This window comes from Abramis brama (genome assembly GCF_963993115.1).
Source record: "Abramis brama genome assembly, chromosome: 4".
Classification (NCBI taxonomy): Eukaryota; Metazoa; Chordata; class Actinopteri; order Cypriniformes; family Leuciscidae; genus Abramis; species Abramis brama.
In genome coordinates, this window is record NC_139966.1 from 51735213 (window position 1) to 51750935 (window position 15723).

Below are 15723 nucleotides of genomic sequence, written 5' to 3' on the forward strand. Positions count from 1 at the left end.
CCCTTCAAATTGCGCAAATTGAAATTGAAAATACGGCCAATGAAAACACGTCAATTCGCAAAAACTGCCATATATCGCAAAAAGGTTTTACGCTCGCATGAAAGGAATATTTTGCAAAACTTCAATGGAATCATTTTTTTTTTTTTTTTTTGCATTTACAGGTCACCTGCCATATATAAAAGTCACAAAATCATTCTTTGAAGATCGCTACAAGAGGCCCTATTGCATTGCACAACTCAAAAAAGGTTGATTTGTTCATCCTGAAATTCTGAATCCACAGTTCCTCTGTGAAATCATGTGCTATAACCTCCCAGAAGCATCTCATACGTGGCCTCTCCCACATATATGGGGCTTTTCTTTGTCATTAATGTTTGGATAACATGCCTACATTTCCTTCGATTAAACCAACATCCGTAGACATGATTTTTGGAGTGACTTATCGCGAGAGGAAGAAAATTTTTTGTTTTAGTCGCATAACGTCGGTTAATAAAAACGCCGTTATTTCGCAATAGTTTTTTGTCGACATTTAGAAAATATCACAAAAGTTTTGTGCAAATCTGCAATGGAAACGTGGCTAATAATAGAGATTACAAAAAACTTTGGAAGTAAATGTGCTTACGTCATAATGCAAAAAACATTCACATCATTTTCATTACGCAAACTATAATTTATTAGTTTCTTTCTTTGATTTTAGGGTGAAATGTGACATGTTTTCAGATTTCAGACCAAAGTGTTTCCATAGAGATGGTAATGACCTCAAGCAAGATAGCACACGAAAGAGAGGGGAAATAAGAATGATGAGGGTGTCTAAAGATAATGAACTTTTTTAAGTGCCGTACATTAACTGCAGGTCAGTGGAGTCTGACGCCGTGGAGGGGGGCTGCAGGAGAGCAGTAGAGCTTTGTGGGGAGAAAAGGTCAAGGCCGGAACGGATGGAGAGGATGGCGAAGGTCAAATGCTGGGGAGGAAAAGACAAACAAGGAGAAAAAGAGAAAGAATGAGACAAACAGAGAGAGAGAGACAGAGAAGGATGGGTTGAAGATGGCCACTAAATCACTAAATGTGGTTACAAAGACATCAGCAGCTTTTTATGTTCCCATACAGTCTGTTCTTGTGTTTTTCTTTGTGTGTGTGGATAATGGATTTACAAAGAGAGTTGACCAGAAAACAGAAAGGAGGTGATGGGTGCAATTTCCTGTTTTCAAACAAACAGGGTCTGGCATGAATCATATTCCCACTTTATTTGTGTTTTATATTAACTTAGACCGTAAATTGTTTTATCACAGATCCACAGTATATTCCCAGGCGTATTTGAGTATTATAGCTGGAGACCAATTATCACACAGGAAAGTCAATCTGTTTATTTTATCAGCCTATATACGTAGCTGCATATCATACTAAGTTCAGCTCACACAAGATTGGCTTTGTGCTAGTTTAGTAGATACAGTAGATGGAAAGACATACTTAATCAAACCTCAAGGGAAAATAAGGACATGCAGGAAACGTGACCGGTTTAGACTAGCACAAACACGTATGACAAACTATGACACGCCGTGACAAAACCGAGCCAATGAGGTATTAGATATACAAAGATAGAATAGGAAAAACTATGCCATGTGTATATGGTGTGTGTGTGTGTGTGTGTTTCTATGTGTGGTTTTATGGCTATAATTACATTAAATGACTGGAAGGGCCCATTTCCCCTCCGCTTGCTTAACCCGGTGATTAAGACGGGTCATCGCTACTCACCCGTCAATACTCACACACAGCTCCATTTACACCAATCCTTAACAACACAAACGTTGTGTGATGGAGAGAGAGGGGTTGTGATCAGTCACAAACTCACTCACTCATGCTTATTATCGTAGTTATTTTTGCACTAGTTTCCAGTGCTGTTGATTCTTATCTGCGATCATGTCTTATCAGAGCGTTTTTCACACACTCTAAGTTCCAGTTTACTGAGAAGTTTGATGAGGCTGCTTCATGCTTCTCTTTGAGGAAAATTGTTTTAGAGGTAGCAGCGTTTAGATCAGGGTTCACCAATCTCGGTCCTGGAGGGCCGCTGTCCTGCAGAGTTTAGCTCCAACCCCCCTTCGCAGGGAGCTTGATTGACAGGCGATCTAACCAATCATAATCCGCCATTCGCCATTTTGTCCGACAAAGCAGTCAGGAGAGATAGCAGATTAACATGGGAGGATTTGAATTTAAAAAACGGAATGTACTGACGCCTTTCCGCGGTTTAAAACAACATTCCTTCTTATGTTCATTCATGTTTATTTGATGCTATAAATGAACTAGAAGGAAGAGATGATCGGTTCACGAGCAGCTTTAACTGATGCTCTACAGCGATCTGTCAGACACATTTAAGAGCCACAAAACGGTATGTATCGTTTAAATTTCTTTTAAAAAATGACCAAATTTGAAAGGTGAGACTTGAAAGGTGAGAAACCTGGTCTGTCCTGTCTGTCAGCGTGTTGTCAGTCTCCTCTCTGCTCCGCGGTGTATTTTTCACTGCGTGAGAACATGGTGTGGCGTGAGAGCAGCGTAGCTTGTCAGACATAGCGACAGTAACTGGGGGGCGGGTCTTTGCGAAGGGTCAATTAAATACACCTGAACCAGCTAATCAAGGTCTCAATAGGCATACTAGAAACTTTCAAACAGGTGTGTTGGAGCTGGTTGGAGCTAAACTCTGCAGGGACAGCGGCCCTCCAGGACCGAGATTGGTGAACCCTGGTTTAGATGAAAGATTACAAAGGAAAACTTTGCATTAAGATTACTTTTCACGTTGACTTTAAAGGGTTAGTTCACCCAAAAATGAAAATTCTGTCAGTAATTACTCACCCTCATGTTGTTCCAACCCCGTAAGACCTTCATTCATCTTCGGAACACAAATTAAGATATTTTTGATTAAATCTGACAGCTGGATCACTCCTCCATAGGCTTCTAAGACATTATAACTTGCTGGCCCAGAAAATGTATTAAAGACATCGTTAATATAGTCCAAGTGACTACAGTGGCTCAATCTTAAGTTTATAAAGCGACGAGAATACTTTTTGTGCGCAAAACCCTCCAAAAATAACGACTTTATTCCACTTTTCATTTCCTTCTCTCTGTGCCTCGAGTGAGTTCACGTAGTGTTTTAGCGCAGCGCGTCTGTGTTGCACGTCACACGTAGGCTCACTATTGGCCGACGCTGGTCATGTGTGTGATGCGTGTGACGTGCAACACAGACGCGCTGCGCTAAAACACTACGTGAAAAAACTTGAGGCCCAGAGAGAAGGAAATGAAAAGTGGAATAAAGTCGTTATTTTTTGTTTTTTTTGTGCACAAAAAGTATTCTCGTCGCTTTATAAACTTAAGATTGAGCCACTGTAGTCACTTGGACTATATTAACGATATCTTTAATATTTTTCATATATTGTCTTTAAATATTCATTTTCTGGGCCAGCAAGTTATAATGTCTTAGAAGCCTATGGAGGAGTGATCCAGCTCTCAGATTTAATCAAAAATATCTTAATTTGTGTTCCGAAGATGAACAAAGGTCTTACGGGGTTGGAACAACATGAGGGTGAGTAATTACTGACAGAATTTTCATTTTTGGGTGAACTAACCCTTTAATGAGAAATTTTAGGAATTTTAGAAATTTTCTATAAAACACATAGGTTGTTATAAACATGTGTTTTCATTTATGCTTTTGGTTGCCACATGACTAGCGTATTACAATAAAGTGAAATAAACACCCCCCACCGCCATCACCACCCTTGCAGTTTTACTGCGTTCGCACGAATGTGCTTTGATGTCGCTAACCCTAGTGCAAACACACAAATCAGGGCCACAGAGAGTGTCTGCATTGCTTACAAAAGCTTTCATTTGCTAATGGGCTTCTGACCCAGAACCAGGGCCCACCTATCGCCCCGGGCAACCAGACAGCAGGCGCTGATAAGGTTCTGCAGGCCTACAAGTGCTGTAGTTTTTGGCCGAAACACTGATTCAGCTGGGAGTATGAGACTAGGATTAATACTGAACTGTTGTGATTGTTTCAGGCACTTTGTCATTGTTGTTATATCAGTTACATCCTAAATTGTGATTATGGCATGGATGACATGGTTTATTTCACACCATTTATGTGTAGTCAATGTTTACTATTGTTTACAATGATTTTGTTGAAAGGTTCAATTTAATATTTAACAGGACAGATAAAAAGCTTTCTCACAAAAACCTTACCAGATAAATGGTAAATTAGCTAGCTATTATGTTATATAATTGCACCCTTTCATCTCACCTCAATTTTTATTCCTGCTTTTTGTTAATCCAGTTTTTTTTTTTTTAAGGAGTCTTTGACCTTGATGCTCTTTCTCTTGTCTGTCTGCTTGTCTCTTTCTCTTCATCTTATCTAAACTCTTTGAACTCTTGTTATATTCTTCTCTGGATTAGTGCAGTCAGCTGTGTTTGGGTGAGAGTGTGAGAAAGTCTGGTTCAGTAGCGACTGAGTTCATCTCATCCCCCCACACTATCTCTTTCTGAACTCTGGCTTTCTGCCTATTAACCGTCACCTGTCTGCTCCGTACCATTCATAACTTGTGAAGTGCCTCTGGGAGCAAGAATGTGCCCATTCACAAGAGCTCTTGTGTCTTCTATTTATTCACATAGTGCAAGAAAATGGGGAGGAGGGGTCTTGATACCACAGATCTTAAAGACAGTCACCTACAGTGGTGCAGAGGTACACTGGAATGTGTGTGAGTGTTTTGATAGTGCTTGATTGCCCACAGCTTCAGAATACCATCCACTTTGGGATAGATCTGTCTAAATCACAATGCATCACGATACCATATTGTGGATTTTGACTGAAACTGTGTCCAGTGTGCAAGAAAGATCCATTGTGTCTGAACCGCAGGATTAGTTTCACTTTCAGCTCACATCATAAACGCCTTTCCGCACTCTACAACCCCCAGATTCAGTACTGTGAACTCTCTGACTCCTGAGTCATCAGCAGAGATGATTTGAAGTCAGAATTACTTTAATGTGTAAAGAAACCACGTTCCTATTCAGTACATTAATATACGAGTTGTGAAGTTGTTTCTAGGAGAAAAACAACATGCAAAGAGGTAGTGAAGCTATGACACCTGTTAAGACATTACCACACACTCATAAGCATGCACAGCGCACACATCCCATAAAAGAACGTTCACACTGACAGTGATTCAATTGATGGAGGTCAAGTCACCGTACTGTTGTTTTTTTATTAGGATTTCTTACTTTAGTAGGACTGCTGTATCCAACTGCATCAGGGTCACTGAGTTCCACCTATTTTAGCCAAGGGTTTTCCTGTGTCTGAAATTCCTGTAACTTATGCACATGAGCATTCACATGTAAAGTTTGATGATTACATACTTGCTTAATAACTGATTATTTAATAATTAGCATACTTGTTAAATGTGATTTTATTTACATAGGTTATATTGTTTATCTTTTTATCTAATGATCTTAATGATTGTAGTAATATCTTGAAATATCAGATGGCAAATTTCTAGGTTTTTCAGATAGTATCAGAGAATCTATAAAGCAGACTTCCACCTTCCCCTAATTGATTTAAAATGATATTTAATAATAATAACATTTGTATTATCATCAAAGATGATATTTAATATAACCTTTTTTCCATCAATTTTGTCTAGGCATGGAATACAACACGTTTTTGCTCTGAAACATCAACATGGTTGAGGTAGTTTCAGCATTGATTGTTGAGTTATGTCTTTCACTTGCATAGACTGACTGCTATTTAAAACACAGAGGTTTTGTGCATTTTTGTCAGTACTTCTCTGTGTTGTGTAAGCAGGACTGACATGGCGTGAGTAAGGTGTCTGTGTGGTCAGAACCACTTCCAGTTGTCGTTGTGGGAGGATGTCGTCGTCTTGTAAACCAAGTGTAGACACTCTCAAAGAAAATATGTGCATACACTTATGTGTGTCCATTGGTTAAATATCTTCTTTAGCGCTCTAATACCCTCTTGCACAAGTTTGTACACTGTTTAAATGCAAAACGCATTTTAATACCAGGTGTAAACAGGGCTTTAGTCACAATGATCACATTCAGAATTTGTTTCCAATACTCTGGAGATTAGTACTGTTTTATGTATTTCTTGTAAAACCAATTGCCATAGTTTTATTTGACAATTAGAATCGAGCAGATTTGCACTTTTTTTTCTATACCAATTTCATGGTTATGCTCCTGACATGAATGAAGGATCAGCCTAAAAAGGAAGCGTGAGGTTTTTCCCACTTTGCTCTGTTATTTCAAACATGCATAGAAGGTTGTTGATGGAGGTCTGTTTTTGTGTGTTTAAGTGCGTGTGGACGCGTGTTTGTGGTTTGCGGCTCACCTCACTGGCTAACCGCCTAACAGTGATCTCTCTATTGTCCTGAATATAGAAATATAGAAAATTCCAAACTGTCTGTCACAGAAAATTCCTGATATCTCGATATATGCAGCAATGCAAAATTAAATTCTTAAATCTCCTGATTCTAATTTATTCTCCTGAGGACTCCTCTAGCAATTTCCAAAGAAAACTTTATTATATTCGCCAAGACTCCAAAGTCTGTGATCAAAATCAGCGATTTAAATGAACATTTTCAGTCAAATTCTTCAGAAAGCAAATGATCTGTCTTACAGTATGTTTATACATTTATTAAATACCTTCTGTACGTACAGAAGGTATTTAATAAATGATCTGTCTTACAGTATGTTTATACATTTATCAAATACCTTCTGTACATACTGTTTTTATATACTGTATATCAACATTTGTCTTTCTTTCGTTTCTTTTATACATTTCTTTAGTTATTTTAAGAACACATTCTTTTATTTGTCTAATAGAAAGAGATGAAAAGAACAAGACTGACAAACTGGGAACAGAGAAATGATGAGACAAGGCTGAAGGCATTAGATCAGAAAGAGGAGAAGAGAGTAAAATAGTGATTTAAATGAGAGCATTGATGTGGCATTCAGGCAGAACTGTGGCATATCTGACTCCCAATCCTGGACTCTCTCCAGCACTCTCTCTTTAATTGCAACTTCTCAATGACAGCTTTCACCTCATTCTCATTTGTCCTCCCACACACACACACACACCAGAACGCCCCACAGGACAAACATTAAAAGTGGGTTAAGAGATGCATCTATCACACACTGCATGTGTGTGTTTGCAATTGTTGATTGTCTTTTTGTGGACATTACCTTTGTAGTTATTTTTCCCATCAGTTCAGAATTCATTATTGTAATAAATTTGAGCTTTTAGATTGTGGATCAGATGTGGGTGAGAGAAATCTGATTCTTGATCAGTGGCTCCAGAGGATTCTCTGATTTCAGTGTCAAAAGCAGGAAGAGCTCTCTGCTGTTCCTGCCAACCCAGGTGGTTTCCCACTGAAGAATCTCTTTTTGGTTCCTTCTGTTGGTCAGTAACTATCACAGAGAAAATCAACTGACAATCTATTTACAACAGATTACAGATTCATAATGAATTAGGGTCTTGATTTCACCTTCACTCAGAATACAGCGAGAATAGCAACTCAGATAACCTGTTGTAGAATGCTGAACTTTAGTTTTGCAAGCAGTTTGTATTGTAGTAGATTATTCAAGGCCTTTAGTAGTAAAGTTGAGCAATCCCTGTACTGACCACATAAACTTATCCCACACCACTCCACATCCTGAATGTCTCCAGCACTGTAATGTGGTTTCCTGAATGGTCAACTGTCATAATATGCTTCTGCAACATTCTACAAAAATGAATCAATATGGCAAAGAGGTGCCTATGATCGAAATCTCTGTACAGTCTCTCCATCTCTTTTCTTAAAGGAATAGTTCAGTTCAAAATTCTCCAAAACTCATTTCATACCTATATGGCCTTTAAAAAGTGCAATATGTACTACTACCCAGTCTTTTATTTTGGTAGCAGATAATGAGGTAAGTGGGATGTTTGCTGACGTCCCTTCAAGGGTATCAGAGGGGATGGGTACAGATCAGGGTCACTAGAACACACTAATATGTCATACAGTGGGTTGAGCCTGATGAACAAATAGACAGACAAAGAGAAATGGATAAGGTAGAGAACAACTTAGCTTGAAAGACGGAAAGAAGAGGCAATTTGAGGAGTGAAATACAAACTAAGCAGAGACTCTGAGTTAAGACAGATCTAAAACTACAGATCCCAAAGGGAATGGAGCTAAACTAATACATAGCCTGCAGGGGGTGGCTGGGAATTTTACTTTCTGCTCACTTTCATACATCCACCTCCTCCATCATTAACCCAACTCATCATAGCCTTTCATTCAAAATTGAAGCCAAGGCGTTTCTGGATATCATAACAGCCATGTTGCTTATCTTATTCCTATAATTGTTAAGATGGCAACTGAGAAAGTAACCATGCTTTTTTTGGCTTCTGTCCCAGCATACGCTAATACACACAGAGCTGGTTTAACCCTGATCCTCTGCCTGATTTCTGCATTCATGGCGATTCTGCTTCAAAAATATTTTTCTAGAGAAAGGCCAGACCATCACAGAACATCCATGTTTAATAGTCTCTTCATCCTATGCTAGTCTTTGTCTGTGATCTGGTTCTATGAAACTGTTTGTTTTAAAGTGTTTGTCTGAGAAGTCATACTTCACAGATTTGATGTGTTTCCTCAAGTCTTGAATCATTAAACATCTATAGCCCTATTCGGACGGGACTAGTTTAACATGGAGTGGTCGGGTAAAGTAATAATTACCAGAGCTTCTCTGTGATTTTAGTCCCGTCCGAATGTGCCATCTCAGTAATCATTACGGACAATGTCAGTAAAGATTACAGCGACTTTTACCTTCAGTAAAAAGGTCTGGAAAAATTACATCGGGTAATACTAATCCCGTGCTAATAGACCCGCTGTAAATATGTACGTAAATATTTCGTCATTTCCTGTTTAAACGTAGTTTTCCGTTGTTTTTCAAGTATGGAGATGCTTGAAAAAGCATTCAGTTGCGTTCTAGACGCTGGGACAAGTCTGTGGCAAAACTCAACACATACCATTCAGATCAGAAAGAAGATCGAAAGCACTTGTTAGAGGCACGAAACATCTTTTAGCGTTAAGTGCCTATTACCAACACAATCCAATCTGAAGTTAATTAATACATCGTTCAACCGGACATAACTGTTTTATATGAATATAGGTTGTTTGCGCACGTGATATCAGGAATCAACGTAATACGCACATGACGACAGGAGGGTGACGGCGATGCGCAAATCGAGTTACTCCTCCCACTTCTGCTAGTTTTACTGAGATATCTTATCCCATGCGAATTGGCCATTAATATTACTGTCATCCTGTGGTAAAATTACATTACTCCATCTACCCTTGTAAAGTTAATCCTATCCGAATAGGGCTTGTGCTGTCCCCCATTGAAGACTGATTCCCTTTCCTCTACTCTTGAGTAAAAGTGAATTTGGCTGGTTTGAGTCAGTTCAAGACTTGTGAGCTCTGGCAGTGAGCTCTCAAATGAGTATTACGAGAAACCCATCATCGTGATGATGGGCCACCAAGGACGAATTTTTACCTCATAAAAAGATCTGTCATTATAGCGGAAGATTTGCCCCAGGGGGGTCTTCGTTTTCACTGCCGCTCTGGTGCTGCAAAGACAGAAGCGCCGCACTGTACACACACACACACACACACACACACACAGGGGAAATTGGCCCCTGAAATGTGATACACACTGTGAGGTAGGGCCATGATCTTTCTCTTTCACACACCCCCACAATGAAACACAAATATATGCATAAAATCAAAAACCTTCATACATGAAACACTTCAAAGTCCCACCTTCACCCATCCAACCATCCATGTCTTGTTGATCTTTAAGGCTTTAGGCTAAGAAATTCCACAAAACCACTCAAATGATCAACCCTCGCCTCACACAGATTCTTAAAAAAAACATCCGCACATTACTCTTAACCAAGTAGTCTCACACATACACGCACCACTTTCAAAAAATACTAAAGCCTTATAAATACTTATAAGTCTTTTAAAAAGCTTTGGCAATCATAGATGTTTTCTATAGTTTAAGTACTATAAGTTCTATAAGTTTCACAATGATCTTATCCTCGCCAAGTCTAAGTATGTTGAAGAATGCCTCTGCTGTAGTGCCAGAATGAAAAGGAAAATAAAAAAGTGTTCATGTTTGTTTGCTTTAGAGCCTGACCTGGTCTGCTCACATATTTTAATGGAATTGTTCACCCAAAAATCTATATTTTACTAACCCTTATATCTTTCTAACCTGTATGACCTTCTTAATGTGAAAAGCAAAAGAAGTTTTGAAATGTGTTCACTCTGCTCTTCACCATAAAATGAAAGCATATATTAACTAAAAACTGCCAAAACCATAAAAGTAGGACTACAGTTAGTGTGCCATATCTTCCAAGTCTTCTAAGCCCATAAGTGTGAATGTGAAGACGTGTCATCTAACCACTGAAAGGCTTGTGAGTGATCTCGAATATGTTCAATTATATATTTTCATTGTGTGGAGAAGAACACTCAACTGTTTCTAAAACATTTTCTTCTGTGTACCATGCATTGTGAAAGGCATGAGGATGGGTGAATGATGAAAGAAATTGCATTTTTGGGGGAATTTCTGCATATAAAATGACAATAACTGGAAAAATGCTGGAATATTAGTTTGACCACGACACATGGAGTAACAAGACATGCAGTTGTTTTCCACAGGATATATTGTCATTGTGGTCAGGGTGAGACATTTTTTTTGTTTTAAATCTTGTGAGTAATACTACTAAAGTTTTTTGGAGCTTTTAACTTATTTAATATCTGCCTATCCATTCACAAACAAGACTCCTGTTCTCCTTCCTCATGTCTGCATTAGTATTTATCTCTTACTATTGCTCCAAGGTACCTTCACCACCACATCAGAAGTCAAAGGTCATAGGCGTAACACCCTCATTCAGTCAAGCAAAACGGAATAAGGATTTTAGGAAGCATCATGTTTAGCTGATCAGTCAGGCATTTGACATTTTAGCCCAGCCTTGAATCCTGTCCCTGGAACAGACCCTTTTTCAGGAGAGCAATGATGAGGCCTAACACTGTCAGGCAGCTATGACCCAAACCAGTGAGGGGTTACTAGCTTTACCTTCCGGAAGACAACAGGACCGTAACTGGACCACAGGGTGCTTGTTTTGGACATAACTAATAATACCCAGAAATCTTTGCCTGAATGTGATCATTGAGTTTTATCCACGTTCCACCCTTACTACCTTGATCTGCACCAAAAGGCACTTTGGAATGTATTCTGGTCAGTATAATTCTGCCACCAAAAAACTAGGAACCTTATCTTCTACACTTAAAAAATAATAATAATCTCTCTCAATCCAAATCTGAATCCAAGTCTTGCAATATGTAACCAGGAGCAGGTGAGGAATTTTGAATGCTTTAAATTTAAATTTAAAGAGATTTAAATCTCTTTTTCTTTTTTTCTTATTTTTTGTGTGAACTGGGGATAAGTGCATTTCAGCCCATACAGCACTACTGCAGTAATTGGAGGCATCCACTTTTAAAGGAGTGAATCATTCAAATGTGTCATGAGTTTTGAGTTCAGGCTCGATTTGTTTGTTGTAATTGTGTCCCCTTTTTTGGGCCAGTGAAGTTGCTTGTGCATGGACAAAGAATGACTGCATCTTTACACAGTGGGCTACATTTTACCCTCTCCTTCTGCCTCCCTAGGAAATTTCCATTTCTGTTTAATGTGCAGGTGTTATAAAATACAGTAAGAGCTTGTAATCTATACCCAATTACTCAGTCATACACCAAACCACCCAAACCAACTTTGTGGAGAACTGCTAAAAGTGTAGCGTCTTCCAGAGTAGTTCTGTGGAAATCTTGAGCTGAGAAACTTGCATAATTTCTCGGAAGTGTTCTAATAAAATACATCAGTGTTTATGAAGACCTGCCAGTTTACTCGTAGCCCTAGCCCTGTCCCACACACAGTAAAGAGACACATGAACACTTTAAGACACACAGGGAGCTTTTTTCATTAGCCAGAATGAAACATCTGCTGAATGTCACCTCATGGAGTGATAGAGCAGGGAGGTTTGAGTGATTGGTACTCATCTCCTTTGAAGGTATCCAACAGATTGGTTAAAGTTACAGATTGAAAACTTCCTTGTTTGAAGGGTTTACATCAAGGCCTGACTGCCGCCCCCTGCCAGTTTTTTCCAAACAGCTATATCCATAAAGATCCTTTCATGTGCCATATGGTTTGGTTTTGACATGCTAGGCTGTACAGAGAGCTAAGATATATGTTGTGTGTTTACAAATGATTGGTATTACATACAGTTTCAGAAATGCGGTTCTAGCGTGTTGTCTCCCCGATGCCAACCTCCTGTATTTCCGATCTGTTACCCTGCAGGAACAAAAATACTCATGGGGCCAATTTGTCACTTTTGGACTACATCTGGGTTTTTTATTTTTATCTTTATTTATTTTTTTACGGTTAGCAGGTGAATCACAGGCGAATGCTCGTTCCTCTTCTATTGATATGTCTTAAATATGAGGGGAGTGTGAGTATTTGCCATGTTTCTGGGAAAGCCTTGATGTACATTCAGTGTAGGGCTCTACTCTTAAGGTTGCTTCAGGTCGTGTAGACGTGCGCTACAACACTGCTGCACACTTGCCACAGCTGGAGGGGTCAGGGGTCACTCGCTCTGCCATCAAAATGGCAGTGATTTATTGGCCATTTAAGTTTAATGACTGAATTCATCTGCTTTGTGTCCTGTCCAAGAATCTGTCAGAGTTCCTCGGATATTCTGGTTAGCTCAGACGAGGTTTCTCACTGTCGGTCTGGAATACTCCTACAACAGAACCATGGGACTCTTCACTGAAAAACAACTGCTCTAACTTTAAGCCACTTGATGCAAGATCAGCATTTGAGACAATAATTATCAAATACAAAGGGTTATTATGAACAAACATATCTATGCATATCCATGTTCCAAGTTTAATACTAACACCTAGGGGGTTTTTTTCTTCATTATCTGGAGGACACATTATTGGTGCATGCGTGCCCATGCAAAAGTCACCACCATGATGCTAGAGTGTTGCTGGTTGGTTTGCTCTTGTCAAAAGAGTCTTAATGGAGATGAATGGAATTTTTCCACTTGTTTAATTTCCTGTAGGGCTTATATCAATCTGAATGCTTAGAAAATAACATTATGCTTGAGAAAAATTGGATATTGTATGACAAACCTTTCCACAAGGAAACCCCGAGAAGGATGTAATCTCGAGAAGCATCACAGACATGAAAATACATGGTAGGTGTTTTAAGTTTAAGCTCTTTAACTGTGGTACATTGTGTAGACTTGTCTGCAGTCAGTGTTACATTTTTTTTCCCCTAATATTTTTTCACAGAAAAACTGCTTGTAGTTTAGAACAAACGTGACAATTGTGAACATGTATATGTAAATGACCCTTCACAACAGATAATGCTTTACAATGAACTCTTTTAGGGAGCTACATATGGCAATGTATCTGTTCAATAAAATTGAACTCGTTGTGACCACTAATCAAAGCCACACCCATATCCATCAAAGTAACAACTTTTCTCTATTTATGAAAATGACGAGACACACACAAGCCAGTGACACAAGTATGCAATTCCCCACGAAAAGCATCCCGCTCGGTCTAAAATATAAACACTTCTAACGGGCTCACCATAGTGAATCAGGGTAAGACAAAAATACATTTTGGAAGAAGGATTGATGGTGTATACTATTGACTTTAAATTTTGTTAATTTTGAACATAAAAAGTTACATAGTGCACCTTTTTTTTTTTTTTTGTTGTTGAATATGTACAAATAATCCAAATATGACTTAGAGTTGCCACTTGCAAGGTGAGTGACTAATCACACTGGGTAAAGACTTCTTAAAAATGAGGTTAATATGCCACCTTTAGGGATGATGCAACCACATAATCAGGTTTCATGATGAACTCTTCTGCTTTTATTAAGGAATATTCTGGGTTAAGTAAAAGTTAAGCTTTGTCAACCGCATCTGTGCCATGATGCCATATACCACAGAAAATCATTTCAACTAGTCCCTTGGTGCTTTGACAGTTATGTATTTACAAGGACTGTCTATCGTGCAAGCATACATCTGATGCTCTCAATAGAGCTTGTATTCAGCCTGGGAAATTTTGGGAAACATTTTAATAATTTGATTAGTCTCAGAGTAAACCCAATTGAAGGATTGCATTTTCTCAGGATCTGCCAGAAACCTACATATTTGAGTCTGATTTTCTCCTCTGAATTCCCTGATGGCTGTGGAATATTTTCTGACAGATATGGCAGAAATTTCCCCCAATTCTCTCTGGATATTTGAGCTGTGCTTTTACTGGAACGCCAGTTCTTGCATTTAGGGTAGTCTCTAATCTGGGCTTGGCTACGGGCCATTTCATTCCCCTCTGACACTGACCTGTGTGAGTGTGTGTGGAAGGGTGTGGTGTATGCATACAGGACTCGCCCCATACCTGAGTGAGTGATAGTGAAGTGTAATAGATTCTCTTTGTGAAGCACAGATCAAGAGCTGCTAGAGCACTGAACACTAGACAGAACTATGAATGAACCTATGAATGCAATGACCATGAAATCGAGTGTAAAATGCCACTCAAGAGAGAAATTGATTTTAAACAAATGCAGACTACATGAAAATCAAACAATACACCTTTTCCTAAATAACTTTAATTTTCTTTTCTTTTTTTTGAATGCCCCTGTATGGAATGAATGGGGAAATGATTTAAAACCCAATGCCGCTGAAAATGTTGGTGGTCACTGTTGCATTCTATAGAATGATAATGAAAGTACAGTCGTTTTTGGTGACTTCCCCTCTGTGGGTCTGTGTTTGTGCACTGAATCTTTCTGGATGAGTAGTAGGAGTGTAAACTTCATTAGTTTTGTCCTTTCTTTGTTTCTGCTGAGTTTGCAGTGTTTCTAACAGGTGGCAGTGGAGCTCATATCTGTCTGTTTTTTTTCAATTAAAATCTGACGTGCAAACCACACTAACAAAAAACAAATGTCTCTTCTCATTACCTCCTACATCAGCTTCCCTCTTTTTAACTCGTTCTGTCCTGCTCTCTTCTGTCTTTTGGTCTTATTTGAGTATATCCACTTATTTCTTTCCCTGAGACTTCCTCCCACTCTTTCAACTTGCACTCAAGGTTTCCACTCAGACTAAACAGCCCTTACTGAGGTGTGTGTCCGTCCTGAGTGTGTGTGTGTGTGAGAGAGAGAGAGAGAGAGAGAGAGAGAGCGCTGGTGCCTTTCTGAAGTTGCTGAGACATGCTATTTCGTGAAGGATTTCTGTCACTATGACCAAGATATGCCATCAGGCTGTCTTTATCTAATGTACAGTATTAAGACACGTTTTAACATCATACATTCTCTTAGTAATCTTACTCCAAGTGACTTTCACTGTATGGTCAGTAACATGGGAGCTAAGTCTGACAATAAATTCCTTAAAATTGGCTCACAAAAGTAAGCCTACATATGGGACACCAGCTGTTAGTGCATATGGATGTGTATGCTATATGGATCAATGGGAATTGCTTGATTTCGTTGATCTGATTTATTGTAGTATGAATTTACAAACAATCAAAAATATGCCACAGTATGCTGGAAGTAAGCTCAAACACGGAAAC